Source organism: Cyclopterus lumpus, chromosome 23, assembly GCF_009769545.1.
Source record: "Cyclopterus lumpus isolate fCycLum1 chromosome 23, fCycLum1.pri, whole genome shotgun sequence".
Lineage (NCBI taxonomy): Eukaryota > Metazoa > Chordata > Actinopteri > Perciformes > Cyclopteridae > Cyclopterus > Cyclopterus lumpus.
This window is the reverse complement of record NC_046988.1, coordinates 4,381,430-4,401,070: the sequence shown is the minus strand read 5'-3', so window position 1 is coordinate 4,401,070 and position 19,641 is coordinate 4,381,430. Positions and strand designations below refer to the sequence as shown.

The 19,641-nt window shown below is 38.2% G+C and overlaps 28 non-coding genes across 28 annotated transcripts; all 28 read left to right on the top strand.

The window, feature by feature from the left end:
* Nucleotides 1–138: 138 nt before the first annotated feature.
* Nucleotides 139–210, top strand: trnaq-uug. The gene has a single exon. It is a non-coding gene; the product is annotated as a tRNA-Gln (tRNA).
* Nucleotides 211–726: 516 nt separating this feature from the next.
* On the top strand, nucleotides 727–798 carry trnaq-uug. Its single transcript has one exon. It is a non-coding gene; the product is annotated as a tRNA-Gln (tRNA).
* A 295-nt stretch (nucleotides 799–1,093) lies between these two features.
* Nucleotides 1,094–1,176, top strand: trnal-cag. Its single transcript has one exon. It is a non-coding gene; the product is annotated as a tRNA-Leu (tRNA).
* A 580-nt stretch (nucleotides 1,177–1,756) lies between these two features.
* Nucleotides 1,757–1,828, top strand: trnaq-cug. Its single transcript has one exon. It is a non-coding gene; the product is annotated as a tRNA-Gln (tRNA).
* Nucleotides 1,829–2,553: 725 nt separating this feature from the next.
* On the top strand, nucleotides 2,554–2,625 carry trnaq-uug. Its single transcript has one exon. It is a non-coding gene; the product is annotated as a tRNA-Gln (tRNA).
* Nucleotides 2,626–3,145: 520 nt separating this feature from the next.
* On the top strand, nucleotides 3,146–3,217 carry trnaq-uug. The gene has a single exon. It is a non-coding gene; the product is annotated as a tRNA-Gln (tRNA).
* Nucleotides 3,218–3,512: 295 nt separating this feature from the next.
* Nucleotides 3,513–3,595, top strand: trnal-cag. Its single transcript has one exon. It is a non-coding gene; the product is annotated as a tRNA-Leu (tRNA).
* A 580-nt stretch (nucleotides 3,596–4,175) lies between these two features.
* trnaq-cug lies at nucleotides 4,176–4,247 on the top strand. The gene has a single exon. It is a non-coding gene; the product is annotated as a tRNA-Gln (tRNA).
* A 742-nt stretch (nucleotides 4,248–4,989) lies between these two features.
* On the top strand, nucleotides 4,990–5,061 carry trnaq-uug. Its single transcript has one exon. It is a non-coding gene; the product is annotated as a tRNA-Gln (tRNA).
* Nucleotides 5,062–5,577: 516 nt separating this feature from the next.
* On the top strand, nucleotides 5,578–5,649 carry trnaq-uug. The gene has a single exon. It is a non-coding gene; the product is annotated as a tRNA-Gln (tRNA).
* Nucleotides 5,650–5,944: 295 nt separating this feature from the next.
* trnal-cag lies at nucleotides 5,945–6,027 on the top strand. The gene has a single exon. It is a non-coding gene; the product is annotated as a tRNA-Leu (tRNA).
* Nucleotides 6,028–6,607: 580 nt separating this feature from the next.
* trnaq-cug lies at nucleotides 6,608–6,679 on the top strand. Its single transcript has one exon. It is a non-coding gene; the product is annotated as a tRNA-Gln (tRNA).
* A 742-nt stretch (nucleotides 6,680–7,421) lies between these two features.
* Nucleotides 7,422–7,493, top strand: trnaq-uug. The gene has a single exon. It is a non-coding gene; the product is annotated as a tRNA-Gln (tRNA).
* Nucleotides 7,494–8,009: 516 nt separating this feature from the next.
* Nucleotides 8,010–8,081, top strand: trnaq-uug. Its single transcript has one exon. It is a non-coding gene; the product is annotated as a tRNA-Gln (tRNA).
* Nucleotides 8,082–8,376: 295 nt separating this feature from the next.
* trnal-cag lies at nucleotides 8,377–8,459 on the top strand. Its single transcript has one exon. It is a non-coding gene; the product is annotated as a tRNA-Leu (tRNA).
* Nucleotides 8,460–8,803: 344 nt separating this feature from the next.
* On the top strand, nucleotides 8,804–8,875 carry trnaq-cug. The gene has a single exon. It is a non-coding gene; the product is annotated as a tRNA-Gln (tRNA).
* A 725-nt stretch (nucleotides 8,876–9,600) lies between these two features.
* trnaq-uug lies at nucleotides 9,601–9,672 on the top strand. The gene has a single exon. It is a non-coding gene; the product is annotated as a tRNA-Gln (tRNA).
* A 520-nt stretch (nucleotides 9,673–10,192) lies between these two features.
* Nucleotides 10,193–10,264, top strand: trnaq-uug. Its single transcript has one exon. It is a non-coding gene; the product is annotated as a tRNA-Gln (tRNA).
* A 958-nt stretch (nucleotides 10,265–11,222) lies between these two features.
* On the top strand, nucleotides 11,223–11,294 carry trnaq-cug. Its single transcript has one exon. It is a non-coding gene; the product is annotated as a tRNA-Gln (tRNA).
* An 878-nt stretch (nucleotides 11,295–12,172) lies between these two features.
* On the top strand, nucleotides 12,173–12,244 carry trnaq-uug. The gene has a single exon. It is a non-coding gene; the product is annotated as a tRNA-Gln (tRNA).
* Nucleotides 12,245–12,539: 295 nt separating this feature from the next.
* On the top strand, nucleotides 12,540–12,622 carry trnal-cag. Its single transcript has one exon. It is a non-coding gene; the product is annotated as a tRNA-Leu (tRNA).
* Nucleotides 12,623–13,202: 580 nt separating this feature from the next.
* Nucleotides 13,203–13,274, top strand: trnaq-cug. Its single transcript has one exon. It is a non-coding gene; the product is annotated as a tRNA-Gln (tRNA).
* Nucleotides 13,275–14,012: 738 nt separating this feature from the next.
* trnaq-uug lies at nucleotides 14,013–14,084 on the top strand. Its single transcript has one exon. It is a non-coding gene; the product is annotated as a tRNA-Gln (tRNA).
* Nucleotides 14,085–14,379: 295 nt separating this feature from the next.
* trnal-cag lies at nucleotides 14,380–14,462 on the top strand. Its single transcript has one exon. It is a non-coding gene; the product is annotated as a tRNA-Leu (tRNA).
* Nucleotides 14,463–15,042: 580 nt separating this feature from the next.
* On the top strand, nucleotides 15,043–15,114 carry trnaq-cug. The gene has a single exon. It is a non-coding gene; the product is annotated as a tRNA-Gln (tRNA).
* A 3,009-nt stretch (nucleotides 15,115–18,123) lies between these two features.
* On the top strand, nucleotides 18,124–18,195 carry trnaq-uug. Its single transcript has one exon. It is a non-coding gene; the product is annotated as a tRNA-Gln (tRNA).
* Nucleotides 18,196–18,511: 316 nt separating this feature from the next.
* Nucleotides 18,512–18,594, top strand: trnal-cag. The gene has a single exon. It is a non-coding gene; the product is annotated as a tRNA-Leu (tRNA).
* A 580-nt stretch (nucleotides 18,595–19,174) lies between these two features.
* trnaq-cug lies at nucleotides 19,175–19,246 on the top strand. Its single transcript has one exon. It is a non-coding gene; the product is annotated as a tRNA-Gln (tRNA).
* Nucleotides 19,247–19,641: the final 395 nt, after the last annotated feature.

Sequence of the window (19,641 nt, the reverse complement as noted above, 5' to 3'; positions counted from 1 at the left end):
CCAACACAATGACATTTCTATGTAACACTCAAATTAACTGTGTTTGTCAGAAGAAGAACAGAGAGAGGAGTGTGACGCAGAAAACAGGCACCCAATTTAAAACTTTGGTTTTACTATAAAAGGTCAAAATTCATAAACGGTGCCATGGTGTAATGGTTAGCACTCTGGACTTTGAATCCAGCGATCCGAGTTCAAATCTCGGTGGGACCTGTAGTTTAATTCGATATTCTCACCAATTGGATTGGGTTGGCCGTTAGTTTCAGGAAAACCCAATGAAAACAAAGATTGACATATTAAGCTGCTAGACTGCTTCATCATGTACATATCAAACAAACTATGTTCTATTCTGGAAAATACATAAAACAACAAGACGCAAAACTAATCAAAGTAAATACTGCAAACTATGGGGAGTGTGGGAATCGAACCGGCTACCTTGTGGTTACAGGACATTATCCACTTTGTGTGGCATGTAAAATAGTCTAAAAACATGTATTGTGAAATGCTGGTACACAAAAATGTTTGTAAACAAATCTCTCCCTCCCTCCCTGTGGTTCAAGTAATTATCCTGATAACAGAGATTACAAAATATGATATGATTTTATATTGTTTTGATTTTGTCTGGACTTCATTTCGGTTTGTCAGAAGAAGAACAGAGAGAGGAGTGTGACGCAGAAAACAGGCACCCAATTTAAAACTTTGGTTTTACTATGCTCAAATTTCATAGAAGGTGCCATGGTGTAATGGTTAGCACTCTGGACTTTGAATCCAGCGATCCGAGTTCAAATCTCGGTGGGACCTGTAGTTTAATTTGATATTCTCATCAATTGGATTGGATTGGCTGTTAGTTTCAGGAAAACCCAATGAAAACAAAGATTGACATATTAAGCTGCTACACTCACTACACATGCTTCATCATGTACATATCAAACAAACTATTTTCTATTCTGGAAAATACAAAAAACAACAAGACGCAAAACTGATCACAGCAAAAGAAACAGAAATACTTTCTTAGGTTTGGTTCTGGTGAGCAAACAATGGCCTCTTGTGGTAAATATCTATTATTCCAAAAAGTGTTATGAACAGGATCCGTCTAGTCAGGATGGCCGAGCGGTCTAAGGCGCTGCGTTCAGGTCGCAGTCTCCCCTGGAGGCGTGGGTTCGAATCCCACTTCTGACATCAAATATTTTCACAGCTGAAGACAGAAGTAAAGCAGTCTGTTATCTCTAAAGTAGGAAACTGTTACCATTGCTACCGACGAAAATGAGTCATGTATGAATAAAGTAGGAATACACAATACAATTATAAATGTTGAAATACATATATTCCTCTCTAATTGTCAGAATTTACCTCATTACAATTCAGAAATGTGTTTGTACACAAAGAGCAATTTATTATTTTATTGATAACTTGGGCTAAAATATTGATTATCAGGCCATAAAGAAATGCGATTTAAAGTCAGATTTAGCTAACGTAAGCTACGTTAGTTACACTAACCGTGGCCAGCTAAATGTCGCTTTGTCAAAACATTATTGTGAGACGTTGGTCCACAAAAATGTTTGTAAAAAAATCTCACCCTCTCTCCCTGTGGTTCAAGTAAGTATCCTAATAAAAGAGATTACAAAATATGACATGATTTTATATTGTATTGTATTATATTGTTTTGATTTTGTCTGGACTTCATTTCGGTTTGTCAGAAGAAGAACCGAGAGCCAATTTAAAACTTTGGTTTTACTATGAAAGGTCAAATTTTACGGAAGGTGCCATGGTGTAATGGTTAGCACTCTGGACTCTGAATCCAGCGATCCGAGTTCAAATCTCGGTGGGACCTGTATTTTAATTTGATATTCTCACCAATTGGATTTGATTGGCTGTTTTTTCATTGGGTTGGTGGTTAGTTTCAGGAAAACAACGATTGACATATTAAGCTGCTACACTCACTACACATGCTTCATCATGTACATATCAAACAACCTATGTTATAACTATATTATTACTCTTATTTGTATACATTTTATCCATCCATATAATTTGTTTGCCATACTTGTGTACTTTTAACTTTTTTGTTTTTAGAAAACTTTTTGATGTCTGATGCCTAAAATATATATATATATATCTGTCCTATACTGTTACTTATGGAACGTTGTTTGCTGTTCATTTTAACTGGCACAGTATTTTATGGGGTCCCTCTTCACATGTTTGTCTTGTACATGTTAGAAGCTGTCATAACGGTAGTGAAATATGAAGCTTTATCTGTAGAAGAAGCCAGTGTGGTTGGAACTGTTATCATGACCCGGCACAGAGTGAAATATGAAAAGCAGCAATTATCATTCCTATTTCCTCATGGATCATCAATAGGACTCTGCTGTTTCAAGGCAGATTATGTGACAAAAAAGCAAAACACTGTGACAGAAAAAACCAACACAATGACATTTCTATGTAACACTCAAATTAACTGTGTTTGTCAGAAGAAGAACAGAGAGAGGAGTGTGACGCAGAAAACAGGCACCCAATTTAAAACTTTGGTTTTACTATAAAAGGTCAAAATTCATAAACGGTGCCATGGTGTAATGGTTAGCACTCTGGACTTTGAATCCAGCGATCCGAGTTCAAATCTCGGTGGGACCTGTAGTTTAATTCGATATTCTCACCAATTGGATTGGGTTGGCTGTTAGTTTCAGGAAAACCCAATGAAAACAAAGATTGACATATTAAGCTGCTAGACTGCTTCATCATGTACATATCAAACAAACTATGTTCTATTCTGGAAAATACATAAAACAACAAGACGCAAAACTAATCAAAGTAAATACTGCAAACTATGGGGAGTGTGGGAATCGAACCGGCTACCTTGTGGTTACAGGACATTATCCACTTTGTGTGGCATGTAAAATAGTCTAAAAACATGTATTGTGAGATGCTGGTACACAAAAATGTTTGTAAACAAATCTCTCCCTCCCTCCCTGTGGTTCAAGTAATTATCCTGATAACAGAGATTACAAAATATGATATGATTTTATATTGTTTTGATTTTGTCTGGACTTCATTTCGGTTTGTCAGAAGAAGAACAGAGAGAGGAGTGTGACGCAGAAAACAGGCACCCAATTTAAAACTTTGGTTTTACTATGAACTCTCAAATTTCATACAAGGTGCCATGGTGTAATGGTTAGCACTCTGGACTTTGAATCCAGCGATCCGAGTTCAAATCTCGGTGGGACCTGTAGTTTAATTTGATATTCTCATCAATTGGATTGGATTGGCTGTTAGTTTCAGGAAAACCCAATGAAAACAAAGATTGACATATTAAGCTGCTACACTCACTACACATGCTTCATCATGTACATATCAAACAAACTATTTTCTATTCTGGAAAATACAAAAAACAACAAGACGCAAAACTGATCACAGCAAAAGAAACAGAAATACTTTCTTAGGTTTGGTTCTGGTGAGCAAACAATGGCCTCTTGTGGTAAATATCTATTATTCCAAAAAGTGTTATGAACAGGATCCGTCTAGTCAGGATGGCCGAGCGGTCTAAGGCGCTGCGTTCAGGTCGCAGTCTCCCCTGGAGGCGTGGGTTCGAATCCCACTTCTGACATCAAATATTTTCACAGCTGAAGACAGAAGTAAAGCAGTCTGTTATCTCTAAAGTAGGAAACTGTTACCATTGCTACCGACGAAAATGAGTCATGTATGAATAAAGTAGGAATACACAATACAATTATAAATGTTGAAATACATATATTCCTCTCTAATTGTCAGAATTTACCTCATTACAATTCAGAAATGTGTTTGTACACAAAGAGCAATTTATTATTTTATTGATAACTTGGGCTAAAATATTGATTATCAGGCCATAAAGAAATGCGATTTAAAGTCAGATTTAGCTAACGTAAGCTACGTTAGTTACACTAACCGTGGCCAGCTAAATGTCGCTTTGTCAAAACATTATTGTGAGACGTTGGTCCACAAAAATGTTTGTAAAAAAATCTCACCCTCTCTCCCTGTGGTTCAAGTAAGTATCCTAATAAAAGAGATTACAAAATATGACATGATTTTATATTGTATTGTATTATATTGTTTTGATTTTGTCTGGACTTCATTTCGGTTTGTCAGAAGAAGAACCGAGAGCCAATTTAAAACTTTGGTTTTACTATGAAAGGTCAAATTTTACGGAAGGTGCCATGGTGTAATGGTTAGCACTCTGGACTCTGAATCCAGCGATCCGAGTTCAAATCTCGGTGGGACCTGTATTTTAATTTGATATTCTCACCAATTGGATTTGATTGGCTGTTTTTTCATTGGGTTGGCGGTTAGTTTCAGGAGAACCCAATGAAAACAACGATTGACATATTAAGCTGCAACACTCACTACACATGCTTCATCATGTACATATCAAACAACCTATGTTATAACTATATTATTACTCTTATTTGTATACATTTTATCCATCCATATAATTTGTTTGCCATACTTGTGTACTTTTAACTTTTTTGTTTTTAGAAAACTTTTTGATGTCTGATGCCTAAAATATATATATATATATATATATCTGTCCTATACTGTTACTTATGGAACGTTGTTTGCTGTTCATTTTAACTGGCACAGTATTTTATGGGGTCCCTCTTCACATGTTTGTCTTGTACATGTTAGAAGCTGTCATAACGGTAGTGAAATATGAAGCTTTATCTGTAGAAGAAGCCAGTGTGGTTGGAACTGTTATCATGACCCGGCACAGAGTGAAAAATGAAAAGCAGCAATTATCATTCCTATTTCCTCATGGATCATCAATATGACTCTGCTGTTTCAAGGCAGATTATGTGACAAAAAAGCAAAACACTGTGACAGAAAAAACCAACACAATGACATTTCTATGTAACACTCAAATTAACTGTGTTTGTCAGAAGAAGAACAGAGAGAGGAGTGTGACGCAGAAAACAGGCACCCAATTTAAAACTTTGGTTTTACTATAAAAGGTCAAAATTCATAAACGGTGCCATGGTGTAATGGTTAGCACTCTGGACTTTGAATCCAGCGATCCGAGTTCAAATCTCGGTGGGACCTGTAGTTTAATTCGATATTCTCACCAATTGGATTGGGTTGGCTGTTAGTTTCAGGAAAACCCAATGAAAACAAAGATTGACATATTAAGCTGCTAGACTGCTTCATCATGTACATATCAAACAAACTATGTTCTATTCTGGAAAATACATAAAACAACAAGACGCAAAACTAATCAAAGTAAATACTGCAAACTATGGGGAGTGTGGGAATCGAACCGGCTACCTTGTGGTTACAGGACATTATCCACTTTGTGTGGCATGTAAAATAGTCTAAAAACATGTATTGTGAGATGCTGGTACACAAAAATGTTTGTAAACAAATCTCTCCCTCCCTCCCTGTGGTTCAAGTAATTATCCTGATAACAGAGATTACAAAATATGATATGATTTTATATTGTTTTGATTTTGTCTGGACTTCATTTCGGTTTGTCAGAAGAAGAACAGAGAGAGGAGTGTGACGCAGAAAACAGGCACCCAATTTAAAACTTTGGTTTTACTATGCTCAAATTTCATAGAAGGTGCCATGGTGTAATGGTTAGCACTCTGGACTTTGAATCCAGCGATCCGAGTTCAAATCTCGGTGGGACCTGTAGTTTAATTTGATATTCTCATCAATTGGATTGGATTGGCTGTTAGTTTCAGGAAAACCCAATGAAAACAAAGATTGACATATTAAGCTGCTACACTCACTACACATGCTTCATCATGTACATATCAAACAAACTATTTTCTATTCTGGAAAATACAAAAAACAACAAGACGCAAAACTGATCACAGCAAAAGAAACAGAAATACTTTCTTAGGTTTGGTTCTGGTGAGCAAACAATGGCCTCTTGTGGTAAATATCTATTATTCCAAAAAGTGTTATGAACAGGATCCGTCTAGTCAGGATGGCCGAGCGGTCTAAGGCGCTGCGTTCAGGTCGCAGTCTCCCCTGGAGGCGTGGGTTCGAATCCCACTTCTGACATCAAATATTTTCACAGCTGAAGACAGAAGTAAAGCAGTCTGTTATCTCTAAAGTAGGAAACTGTTACCATTGCTACCGACGAAAATGAGTCATGTATGAATAAAGTAGGAATACACAATACAATTATAAATGTTGAAATACATATATTCCTCTCTAATTGTCAGAATTTACCTCATTACAATTCAGAAATGTGTTTGTACACAAAGAGCAATTTATTATTTTATTGATAACTTGGGCTAAAATATTGATTATCAGGCCATAAAGAAATGCGATTTAAAGTCAGATTTAGCTAACGTAAGCTACGTTAGTTACACTAACCGTGGCCAGCTAAATGTCGCTTTGTCAAAACATTATTGTGAGACGTTGGTCCACAAAAATGTTTGTAAAAAAATCTCACCCTCTCTCCCTGTGGTTCAAGTAAGTATCCTAATAAAAGAGATTACAAAATATGACATGATTTTATATTGTATTGTATTATATTGTTTTGATTTTGTCTGGACTTCATTTCGGTTTGTCAGAAGAAGAACCGAGAGCCAATTTAAAACTTTGGTTTTACTATGAAAGGTCAAATTTTACGGAAGGTGCCATGGTGTAATGGTTAGCACTCTGGACTCTGAATCCAGCGATCCGAGTTCAAATCTCGGTGGGACCTGTATTTTAATTTGATATTCTCACCAATTGGATTTGATTGGCTGTTTTTTCATTGGGTTGGCGGTTAGTTTCAGGAGAACCCAATGAAAACAACGATTGACATATTAAGCTGCAACACTCACTACACATGCTTCATCATGTACATATCAAACAACCTATGTTATAACTATATTATTACTCTTATTTGTATACATTTTATCCATCCATATAATTTGTTTGCCATACTTGTGTACTTTTAACTTTTTTGTTTTTAGAAAACTTTTTGATGTCTGATGCCTAAAATATATATATATATATATATATCTGTCCTATACTGTTACTTATGGAACGTTGTTTGCTGTTCATTTTAACTGGCACAGTATTTTATGGGGTCCCTCTTCACATGTTTGTCTTGTACATGTTAGAAGCTGTCATAACGGTAGTGAAATATGAAGCTTTATCTGTAGAAGAAGCCAGTGTGGTTGGAACTGTTATCATGACCCGGCACAGAGTGAAAAATGAAAAGCAGCAATTATCATTCCTATTTCCTCATGGATCATCAATATGACTCTGCTGTTTCAAGGCAGATTATGTGACAAAAAAGCAAAACACTGTGACAGAAAAAACCAACACAATGACATTTCTATGTAACACTCAAATTAACTGTGTTTGTCAGAAGAAGAACAGAGAGAGGAGTGTGACGCAGAAAACAGGCACCCAATTTAAAACTTTGGTTTTACTATAAAAGGTCAAAATTCATAAACGGTGCCATGGTGTAATGGTTAGCACTCTGGACTTTGAATCCAGCGATCCGAGTTCAAATCTCGGTGGGACCTGTAGTTTAATTCGATATTCTCACCAATTGGATTGGGTTGGCTGTTAGTTTCAGGAAAACCCAATGAAAACAAAGATTGACATATTAAGCTGCTAGACTGCTTCATCATGTACATATCAAACAAACTATGTTCTATTCTGGAAAATACATAAAACAACAAGACGCAAAACTAATCAAAGTAAATACTGCAAACTATGGGGAGTGTGGGAATCGAACCGGCTACCTTGTGGTTACAGGACATTATCCACTTTGTGTGGCATGTAAAATAGTCTAAAAACATGTATTGTGAGATGCTGGTACACAAAAATGTTTGTAAACAAATCTCTCCCTCCCTCCCTGTGGTTCAAGTAATTATCCTGATAACAGAGATTACAAAATATGATATGATTTTATATTGTTTTGATTTTGTCTGGACTTCATTTCGGTTTGTCAGAAGAAGAACAGAGAGAGGAGTGTGACGCAGAAAACAGGCACCCAATTTAAAACTTTGGTTTTACTATGCTCAAATTTCATACAAGGTGCCATGGTGTAATGGTTAGCACTCTGGACTTTGAATCCAGCGATCCGAGTTCAAATCTCGGTGGGACCTGTAGTTTAATTTGATATTCTCATCAATTGGATTGGATTGGCTGTTAGTTTCAGGAAAACCCAATGAAAACAAAGATTGACATATTAAGCTGCTACACTCACTACACATGCTTCATCATGTACATATCAAACAAACTATTTTCTATTCTGGAAAATACAAAAAACAACAAGACGCAAAACTGATCACAGCAAAAGAAACAGAAATACTTTCTTAGGTTTGGTTCTGGTGAGCAAACAATGGCCTCTTGTGGTAAATATCTATTATTCCAAAAAGTGTTATGAACAGGATCCGTCTAGTCAGGATGGCCGAGCGGTCTAAGGCGCTGCGTTCAGGTCGCAGTCTCCCCTGGAGGCGTGGGTTCGAATCCCACTTCTGACATCAAATATTTTCACAGCAGGCCATAAAGAAATGCGATTTAAAGTCAGATTCAGCTAACGTAAGCTACGTTAGTTACACTAACCGTGACCAGCTAAATGTCGCTTTGTCAAAACATTATTGTCAGACGTTGGTCCACAAAAATGTTTGTAAAAAAATCTCTCCCTCTCTCCCTGTGGTTCAAGTAAGTATCCTAATAAAAGAGATTACAAAATATGACATGATTTTATATTGTATTGTATTATATTGTTTTGATTTTGTCTGGACTTCATTTCGGTTTGTCAGAAGAAGAACCGAGAGCCAATTTAAAACTTTGGTTTTACTATGAAAGGTCAAATTTTACGGAAGGTGCCATGGTGTAATGGTTAGCACTCTGGACTCTGAATCCAGCGATCCGAGTTCAAATCTCGGTGGGACCTGTATTTTAATTTGATATTCTCACCAATTGGATTTGATTGGCTGTTTTTTCATTGGGTTGGTGGTTAGTTTCAGGAAAACAACGATTGACATATTAAGCTGCTACACTCACTACACATGCTTCATCATGTACATATCAAACAACCTATGTTATAACTATATTATTACTCTTATTTGTATACATTTTATCCATCCATATAATTTGTTTGCCATACTTGTGTACTTTTAACTTTTTTGTTTTTAGAAAACTTTTTGATGTCTGATGCCTAAAATATATATATATATATCTGTCCTATACTGTTACTTATGGAACGTTGTTTGCTGTTCATTTTAACTGGCACAGTATTTTATGGGGTCCCTCTTCACATGTTTGTCTTGTACATGTTAGAAGCTGTCATAACGGTAGTGAAATATGAAGCTTTATCTGTAGAAGAAGCCAGTGTGGTTGGAACTGTTATCATGACCCGGCACAGAGTGAAATATGAAAAGCAGCAATTATCATTCCTATTTCCTCATGGATCATCAATAGGACTCTGCTGTTTCAAGGCAGATTATGTGACAAAAAAGCAAAACACTGTGACAGAAAAAACCAACACAATGACATTTCTATGTAACACTCAAATTAACTGTGTTTGTCAGAAGAAGAACAGAGAGAGGAGTGTGACGCAGAAAACAGGCACCCAATTTAAAACTTTGGTTTTACTATAAAAGGTCAAAATTCATAAACGGTGCCATGGTGTAATGGTTAGCACTCTGGACTTTGAATCCAGCGATCCGAGTTCAAATCTCGGTGGGACCTGTAGTTTAATTCGATATTCTCACCAATTGGATTGGGTTGGCTGTTAGTTTCAGGAAAACCCAATGAAAACAAAGATTGACATATTAAGCTGCTAGACTGCTTCATCATGTACATATCAAACAAACTATGTTCTATTCTGGAAAATACATAAAACAACAAGACGCAAAACTAATCAAAGTAAATACTGCAAACTATGGGGAGTGTGGGAATCGAACCGGCTACCTTGTGGTTACAGGACATTATCCACTTTGTGTGGCATGTAAAATAGTCTAAAAACATGTATTGTGAGATGCTGGTACACAAAAATGTTTGTAAACAAATCTCTCCCTCCCTCCCTGTGGTTCAAGTAATTATCCTGATAACAGAGATTACAAAACATGATATGATTTTATATTGTTTTGATTTTGTCTGGACTTCATTTCGGTTTGTCAGAAGAAGAACAGAGAGAGGAGTGTGACGCAGAAAACAGGCACCCAATTTAAAACTTTGGTTTTACTATGAACGCTCAAATTTCATACAAGGTGCCATGGTGTAATGGTTAGCACTCTGGACTTTGAATCCAGCGATCCAAGTTCAAATCTCGGTGGGACCTGTAGTTTAATTTGATATTCTCATCAATTGGATTGGATTGGCTGTTAGTTTCAGGAAAACCCAATGAAAACAAAGATTGACATATTAAGCTGCTACACTCACTACACATGCTTCATCATGTACATATCAAACAAACTATTTTCTATTCTGGAAAATACAAAAAACAACAAGACGCAAAACTGATCACAGCAAAAGAAACAGAAATACTTTCTTAGGTTTGGTTCTGGTGAGCAAACAATGGCCTCTTGTGGTAAATATCTATTATTCCAAAAAGTGTTATGAACAGGATCCGTCTAGTCAGGATGGCCGAGCGGTCTAAGGCGCTGCGTTCAGGTCGCAGTCTCCCCTGGAGGCGTGTGTTCGAATCCCACTTCTGACATCAAATATTTTCACAGCTGAAGACAGAAGTAAAGCAGTCTGTTATCTCTAAAGTAGGAAACTGTTACCATTGCTACCGACGAAAATGAGTCATGTATGAATAAAGTAGGAATACACAATACAATTATAAATGTTGAAATACATATATTCCTCTCTAATTGTCAGAATTTACCTCATTACAATTCAGAAATGTGTTTGTACACAAAGAGCAATTTATTATTTTATTGATAACTTGGGCTAAAATATTGATTATCAGGCCATAAAGAAATGCGATTTAAAGTCAGATTTAGCTAACGTAAGCTACGTTAGTTACACTAACCGTGGCCAGCTAAATGTCGCTTTGTCAAAACATTATTGTGAGACGTTGGTCCACAAAAATGTTTGTAAAAAAATCTCACCCTCTCTCCCTGTGGTTCAAGTAAGTATCCTAATAAAAGAGATTACAAAATATGACATGATTTTATATTGTATTGTATTATATTGTTTTGATTTTGTCTGGACTTCATTTCGGTTTGTCAGAAGAAGAACCGAGAGCCAATTTAAAACTTTGGTTTTACTATGAAAGGTCAAATTTTACGGAAGGTGCCATGGTGTAATGGTTAGCACTCTGGACTCTGAATCCAGCGATCCGAGTTCAAATCTCGGTGGGACCTGTATTTTAATTTGATATTCTCACCAATTGGATTTGATTGGCTGTTTTTTCATTGGGTTGGCGGTTAGTTTCAGGAGAACCCAATGAAAACAACGATTGACATATTAAGCTGCAACACTCACTACACATGCTTCATCATGTACATATCAAACAACCTATGTTATAACTATATTATTACTCTTATTTGTATACATTTTATCCATCCATATAATTTGTTTGCCATACTTGTGTACTTTTAACTTTTTTGTTTTTAGAAAACTTTTTGATGTCTGATGCCTAAAATATATATATATTATCCACTTTGTGTGGCATGTAAAATAGTCTTTGAATCCAGCGATCCGAGTTCAAATCTCGGTGGGACCTGTAGTTTAATTCGATATTCTCACCAATTGGATTGGGTTGGCTGTTAGTTTCAGGAAAACCCAATGAAAACAAAGATTGACATATTAAGCTGCTAGACTGCTTCATCATGTACATATCAAACAAACTATGTTCTATTCTGGAAAATACATAAAACAACAAGACGCAAAACTAATCAAAGTAAATACTGCAAACTATGGGGAGTGTGGGAATCGAACCGGCTACCTTGTGGTTACAGGACATTATCCACTTTGTGTGGCATGTAAAATAGTCTAAAAACATGTATTGTGAGATGCTGGTACACAAAAATGTTTGTAAACAAATCTCTCCCTCCCTCCCTGTGGTTCAAGTAATTATCCTGATAACAGAGATTACAAAATATGATATGATTTTATATTGTTTTGATTTTGTCTGGACTTCATTTCGGTTTGTCAGAAGAAGAACAGAGAGAGGAGTGTGACGCAGAAAACAGGCACCCAATTTAAAACTTTGGTTTTACTATGCTCAAATTTCATAGAAGGTGCCATGGTGTAATGGTTAGCACTCTGGACTTTGAATCCAGCGATCCGAGTTCAAATCTCGGTGGGACCTGTAGTTTAATTTGATATTCTCATCAATTGGATTGGATTGGCTGTTAGTTTCAGGAAAACCCAATGAAAACAAAGATTGACATATTAAGCTGCTACACTCACTACACATGCTTCATGATGTACATATCAAACAAACTATTTTCTATTCTGGAAAATACAAAAAACAACAAGACGCAAAACTGATCACAGCAAAAGAAACAGAAATACTTTCTTAGGTTTGGTTCTGGTGAGCAAACAATGGCCTCTTGTGGTAAATATCTATTATTCCAAAAAGTGTTATGAACAGGATCCGTCTAGTCAGGATGGCCGAGCGGTCTAAGGCGCTGCGTTCAGGTCGCAGTCTCCCCTGGAGGCGTGGGTTCGAATCCCACTTCTGACATCAAATATTTTCACAGCTGAAGACAGAAGTAAAGCAGTCTGTTATCTCTAAAGTAGGAAACTGTTACCATTGCTACCGACGAAAATGAGTCATGTATGAATAAAGTAGGAATACACAATACAATTATAAATGTTGAAATACATATATTCCTCTCTAATTGTCAGAATTTACCTCATTACAATTCAGAAATGTGTTTGTACACAAAGAGCAATTTATTATTTTATTGATAACTTGGGCTAAAATATTGATTATCAGGCCATAAAGAAATGCGATTTAAAGTCAGATTTAGCTAACGTAAGCTACGTTAGTTACACTAACCGTGGCCAGCTAAATGTCGCTTTGTCAAAACATTATTGTGAGACGTTGGTCCACAAAAATGTTTGTAAAAAAATCTCACCCTCTCTCCCTGTGGTTCAAGTAAGTATCCTAATAAAAGAGATTACAAAATATGACATGATTTTATATTGTATTGTATTATATTGTTTTGATTTTGTCTGGACTTCATTTCGGTTTGTCAGAAGAAGAACCGAGAGCCAATTTAAAACTTTGGTTTTACTATGAAAGGTCAAATTTTACGGAAGGTGCCATGGTGTAATGGTTAGCACTCTGGACTCTGAATCCAGCGATCCGAGTTCAAATCTCGGTGGGACCTGTATTTTAATTTGATATTCTCACCAATTGGATTTGATTGGCTGTTTTTTCATTGGGTTGGCGGTTAGTTTCAGGAGAACCCAATGAAAACAACGATTGACATATTAAGCTGCAACACTCACTACACATGCTTCATCATGTACATATCAAACAACCTATGTTATAACTATATTATTACTCTTATTTGTATACATTTTATCCATCCATATAATTTGTTTGCCATACTTGTGTACTTTTAACTTTTTTGTTTTTAGAAAACTTTTTGATGTCTGATGCCTAAAATATATATATATATATATCTGTCCTATACTGTTACTTATGGAACGTTGTTTGCTGTTCATTTTAACTGGCACAGTATTTTATGGGGTCCCTCTTCACATGTTTGTCTTGTACATGTTAGAAGCTGTCATAACGGTAGTGAAATATGAAGCTTTATCTGTAGAAGAAGCCAGTGTGGTTGGAACTGTTATCATGACCCGGCACAGAGTGAAAAATGAAAAGCAGCAATTATCATTCCTATTTCCTCATGGATCATCAATATGACTCTGCTGTTTCAAGGCAGATTATGTGACAAAAAAGCAAAACACTGTGACAGAAAAAACCAACACAATGACATTTCTATGTAACACTCAAATTAACTGTGTTTGTCAGAAGAAGAACAGAGAGAGGAGTGTGACGCAGAAAACAGGCACCCAATTTAAAACTTTGGTTTTACTATAAAAGGTCAAAATTCATAAACGGTGCCATGGTGTAATGGTTAGCACTCTGGACTTTGAATCCAGCGATCCGAGTTCAAATCTCGGTGGGACCTGTAGTTTAATTCGATATTCTCACCAATTGGATTGGGTTGGCTGTTAGTTTCAGGAAAACCCAATGAAAACAAAGATTGACATATTAAGCTGCTACACTCACTACACATGCTTCATCATGTACATATCAAACAAACTATTTTCTATTCTGGAAAATACAAAAAACAACAAGACGCAAAACTGATCACAGCAAAAGAAACAGAAATACTTTCTTAGGTTTGGTTCTGGTGAGCAAACAATGGCCTCTTGTGGTAAATATCTATTATTCCAAAAAGTGTTATGAACAGGATCCGTCTAGTCAGGATGGCCGAGTGGTCTAAGGCGCTGCGTTCAGGTCGCAGTCTCCCCTGGAGGCGTGGGTTCGAATCCCACTTCTGACATCAAATATTTTCACAGCTGAAGACAGAAGTAAAGCAGTCTGTTATCTCTAAAGTAGGAAACTGTTACCATTGCTACCGACGAAAATGAGTCATGTATGAATAAAGTAGGAATACACAATACAATTATAAATGTTGAAATACATATATTCCTCTCTAATTGTCAGAATTTACCTCATTACAATTCAGAAATGTGTTTGTACACAAAGAGCAATTTATTATTTTATTGATAACTTGGGCTAAAATATTGATTATCAGGCCATAAAGAAATGCGATTTAAAGTCAGATTCAGCTAACGTAAGCTACGTTAGTTACACTAACCGTGGCCAGCTAAATGTCGCTTTGTCAAAACATTATTGTGAGACGTTGGTCCACAAAAATGTTTGTAAAAAAATCTCTCCCTCTCTCCCTGTGGTTCAAGTAAGTATCCTAATAAAAGAGATTACAAAATATGACATGATTTTATATTGTATTGTATTATATTGTTTTGATTTTGTCTGGACTTCATTTCGGTTTGTCAGAAGAAGAACCGAGAGCCAATTTAAAACTTTGGTTTTACTATGAAAGGTCAAATTTTACGGAAGGTGCCATGGTGTAATGGTTAGCACTCTGGACTCTGAATCCAGCGATCCGAGTTCAAATCTCGGTGGGACCTGTATTTTAATTTGATATTCTCACCAATTGGATTTGATTGGCTGTTTTTTCATTGGGTTGGCGGTTAGTTTCAGGAGAACCCAATGAAAACAACGATTGACATATTAAGCTGCAACACTCACTACACATGCTTCATCATGTACATATCAAACAACCTATGTTATAACTATATTATTACTCTTATTTGTATACATTTTATCCATCCATATAATTTGTTTGCCATACTTGTGTACTTTTAACTTTTTTGTTTTTAGAAAACTTTTTGATGTCTGATGCCTAAAATATATATATATATATATATCTGTCCTATACTGTTACTTATGGAACGTTGTTTGCTGTTCATTTTAACTGGCACAGTATTTTATGGGGTCCCTCTTCACATGTTTGTCTTGTACATGTTAGAAGCTGTCATAACGGTAGTGAAATATGAAGCTTTATCTGTAGAAGAAGCCAGTGTGGTTGGAACTGTTATCATGACCCGGCACAGAGTGAAATATGAAAAGCAGCAATTATCATTCCTATTTCCTCATGGATCATCAATAGGACTCTGCTGTTTCAAGGCAGATTATGTGACAAAAAAGCAAAACACTGTGACAGAAAAAACCAACACAATGACATTTCTATGTAACACTCAAATTAACTGTGTTTGTCAGAAGAAGAACAGAGAGAGGAGTGTGACGCAGATAACAGGCACCCAATTTAAAACTTTGGTTTTACTATAAAAGGTCCATCCATCCATCCATCCATTATCACCCGCTTATCCGGACCATCCAACCGAAAGTCCTTCTCCATGGCCTCCCCGAACTCCTCCCATGCCCGAGTTTTAGCCTCCGCGACCATCGTCGCTGCAGCCCTTTTGGCCCGCCGGTACCCTTCAGCTGCTTCAGGAGACCCCTGGGCCAGCCAGGCCCGAAAGGCCTCCTTCTTCAGTTTGACGGCCACCCTCACCCCCGGTGTCCACCACCGGGTTCTAGGGTTGCCGCCACGACAGGCACCGATGACCTTCCGGCCACAGCCCCGAGCAGCCGCGTCCACAATAGAGGCTTTGAACAAGGTCCACTCGGATTCCATGTCCCCAGCCTCCCTCGGGATTTGTGAAAAGTTCTTCCGGAGGTGGGAGTTGAAGACCTCCCGGACAGGATCCTCTGCCAGACGTTCCCAGTTCACCCTCACTACACGTTTGGGCTTGCCAGGTCTCTCTAGCCGAGTCCCCCGCCATCTGATCCAACTCACCACCAGGTGGTGATCAGTTGACAGCTCTGCTCCTCTCTTCACCCGAGTGTCCAAGACATACGGCCGCAGATCATATGATACGATTACAAAGTCGATCATTGATCTCCGGCCTAAGGTGTTCTGGTACCAGGTACACTTATGAGCCACCTTATGTTCGAACATGGTGTTCGTCATGGACAAACTGTGGCTAGCACAGAAGTCCAACAACAAAACACCATTCGGGTTCAGATCGGGCAAGCCGTTCCTCCCAATCACGCCCCGCCAGGTTTCTCTGTCATTGCCCACGTGAGCGTTGAAGTCTCCCAGGAGAACTATGGAGTCGGCAGGCGGCGCCCTTTCCAGGACCCCTCCCACCGACTCCAAGAAGGCCGGATACTCCGAAATGCTGTTCGGTGCATAAGCACAAACAACAGTCAGAGCCTTACTCCCCGCAACCCGTAGGCGCAGGGAGGCGACCCTCTCGTTCCCCGGGGAAAACTCCAACACAGCGGCGCTCAGCCGGGGGCTCGTGAGTATCCCCACTCCCGCCCGGCGCCTCTCACCCTGGGCAACTCCAGAAAAGGACAAAGTCCAACCCTTCTCCAGGAGCTTGGTTCCAGAGCCCATGCTGTGCGTGGAGGTGAGCCCAACTATATCTAGCTGGTACCGCTCCACCTCCTGCACCAGCTCCGGCTCTTTCCCCGCTAGTGAGGTGACGTTCCACGTCCCTAGAGCTAGTCTATGCTGCCGGCGATCGGCCCGCCCAGGTCTCCCGCCTGGCCCGCCGCCCGGTCTACATAGCACCCGACCCCGATAATTCTCCCTGCGGGTGGTGGGTCCACAGGGTGACAGCTGCTCCATGTTGTTCTTTCGGGCTGAGCCCGACCGGGCCCCATGGGCGAAAGCCCGGCCACCAGACGCTCGCCGACGAGCTCCCCTCCTGGGTCTGGCTCCGGGAGGATGCCCCGATTTCCCTTGTCCGGGCAAGGTGGCTACAATCCGTGGGCTGCTTATCATCAGGGTTTGTTGAACCGCTCTTAGTCTGGGCTCTCCCCCGAGACCTGTTTGCCTTGGGAGACCCTACCAGGGGCTGACGCCCCGGACAACATAGCTCCCAGGATCACTGAGCCACTCAAACTCCTCGACCACGTTAAGGTGGCGATTCATAGGAGGAGCTCCTCCTATAAAAGGTCAAAATTCATAAACGGTGCCATGGTGTAATGGTTAGCACTCTGTACTTTGAATCCAGCGATCAGAGTTCAAATCTCGGTGGGACCTGTAGTTTAATTCGATATTCTCACCAATTGGATTGGGTTGGCTGTTAGTTTCAGGAAAACCCAATGAAAACAAAGATTGACATATTAAGCTGCTGGACTGCTTCATCATGTACATATCAAACAAACTATGTTCTATTCTGGAAAATACATAAAACAACAAGACGCAAAACTAATCAAAGTAAATACTGCAAACTATGGGGAGTGTGGGAATCGAACCGGCTACCTTGTGGTTACAGGACATTATCCACTTTGTGTGGCATGTAAAATAGTCTAAAAACATGTATTGTGAGATGCTGGTACACAAAAATGTTTGTAAACAAATCTCTCCCTCCCTCCCTGTGGTGCAAGTAAATATCCTGATAACAGAGATTACAAAATATGATATGATTTTATATTGTTTTGATTTTGTCTGGACTTCATTTCGTTTTGTCAGAAGAAGAACAGAGAGAGGAGTGTGACGCAGAAAACAGGCACCCAATTTAAAACTTTGGTTTTACTATGAACACTCAAATTTCATACAAGGTGCCATGGTGTAATGGTTAGCACTCTGGACTTTGAATCCAGCGATCCGAGTTCAAATCTCGGTGGGACCTGTAGTTTAATTTGATATTCTCACCAATTGGATTGGATTGGCTGTTAGTTTCATTGGATTGGATGTTAGTTTCAGGAAAACCCAATGAAAACAAAGATTGACATATTAAGCTGCTACACTCACTACACATGCTTCATCATGTACATATCAAACAAACTATTTTCTATTCTGGAAAATACATAAAACAACAAGACGCAAAACTGATCACAGCAAAAGAAACAGAAATACTTTCTTAGGTTTGGTTCTGGTGAGCAAACAATGGCCTCTTGTGGTAAATATCTATTATTCCAAAAAGTGTTATGAACAGGATCCGTCTAGTCAGGATGGCCGAGCGGTCTAAGGCGCTGCGTTCAGGTCGCAGTCTCCCCTGGAGGCGTGGGTTCGAATCCCACTTCTGACATCAAATATTTTCACAGCTGAAGACAGAAGTAAAGCAGTCTGTTATCTCTAAAGTAGGAAACTGTTACCATTGCTACCGACGAAAATGAGTCATGTATGAATAAAGTAGGAATACACAATACAATTATAAATGTTGAAATACATATATTCCTCTCTAATTGTCAGAATTTACCTCATTACAATTCAGAAATGTGTTTGTACACAAAGAGCAATTTATTATTTTATTGATAACTTGGGCTAAAATATTGATTATCAGGCCATAAAGAAATGCGATTTAAAGTCAGATTCAGCTAACGTAAGCTACGTTAGTTACACTAACCGTGGCCAGCTAAATGTCGCTTTGTCAAAACATTATTGTGAGACGTTGGTCCACAAAAATGTTTGTAAAAAAATCTCTCCCTCTCTCCCTGTGGTTCAAGTAAGTATCCTAATAAAAGAGATTACAAAATATGACATGATTTTATATTGTATTGTATTATATTGTTTTGATTTTGTCTGGACTTCATTTCGGTTTGTCAGAAGAAGAACCGAGAGCCAATTTAAAACTTTGGTTTTACTATGAAAGGTCAAATTTTACGGAAGGTGCCATGGTGTAATGGTTAGCACTCTGGACTCTGAATCCAGCGATCCGAGTTCAAATCTCGGTGGGACCTGTATTTTAATTTGATATTCTCACCAATTGGATTTGATTGGCTGTTTTTTCATTGGGTTGGCGGTTAGTTTCAGGAGAACCCAATGAAAACAACGATTGACATATTAAGCTGCAACACTCACTACACATGCTTCATCATGTACATATCAAACAACCTATGTTATAACTATATTATTACTCTTATTTGTATACATTTTATCCATCCATATAATTTGTTTGCCATACTTGTGTACTTTTAACTTTTTTGTTTTTAGAAAACTTTTTGATGTCTGATGCCTAAAATATATATATATATATATATCTGTCCTATACTGTTACTTATGGAACGTTGTTTGCTGTTCATTTTAACTGGCACAGTATTTTATGGGGTCCCTCTTCACATGTTTGTCTTGTACA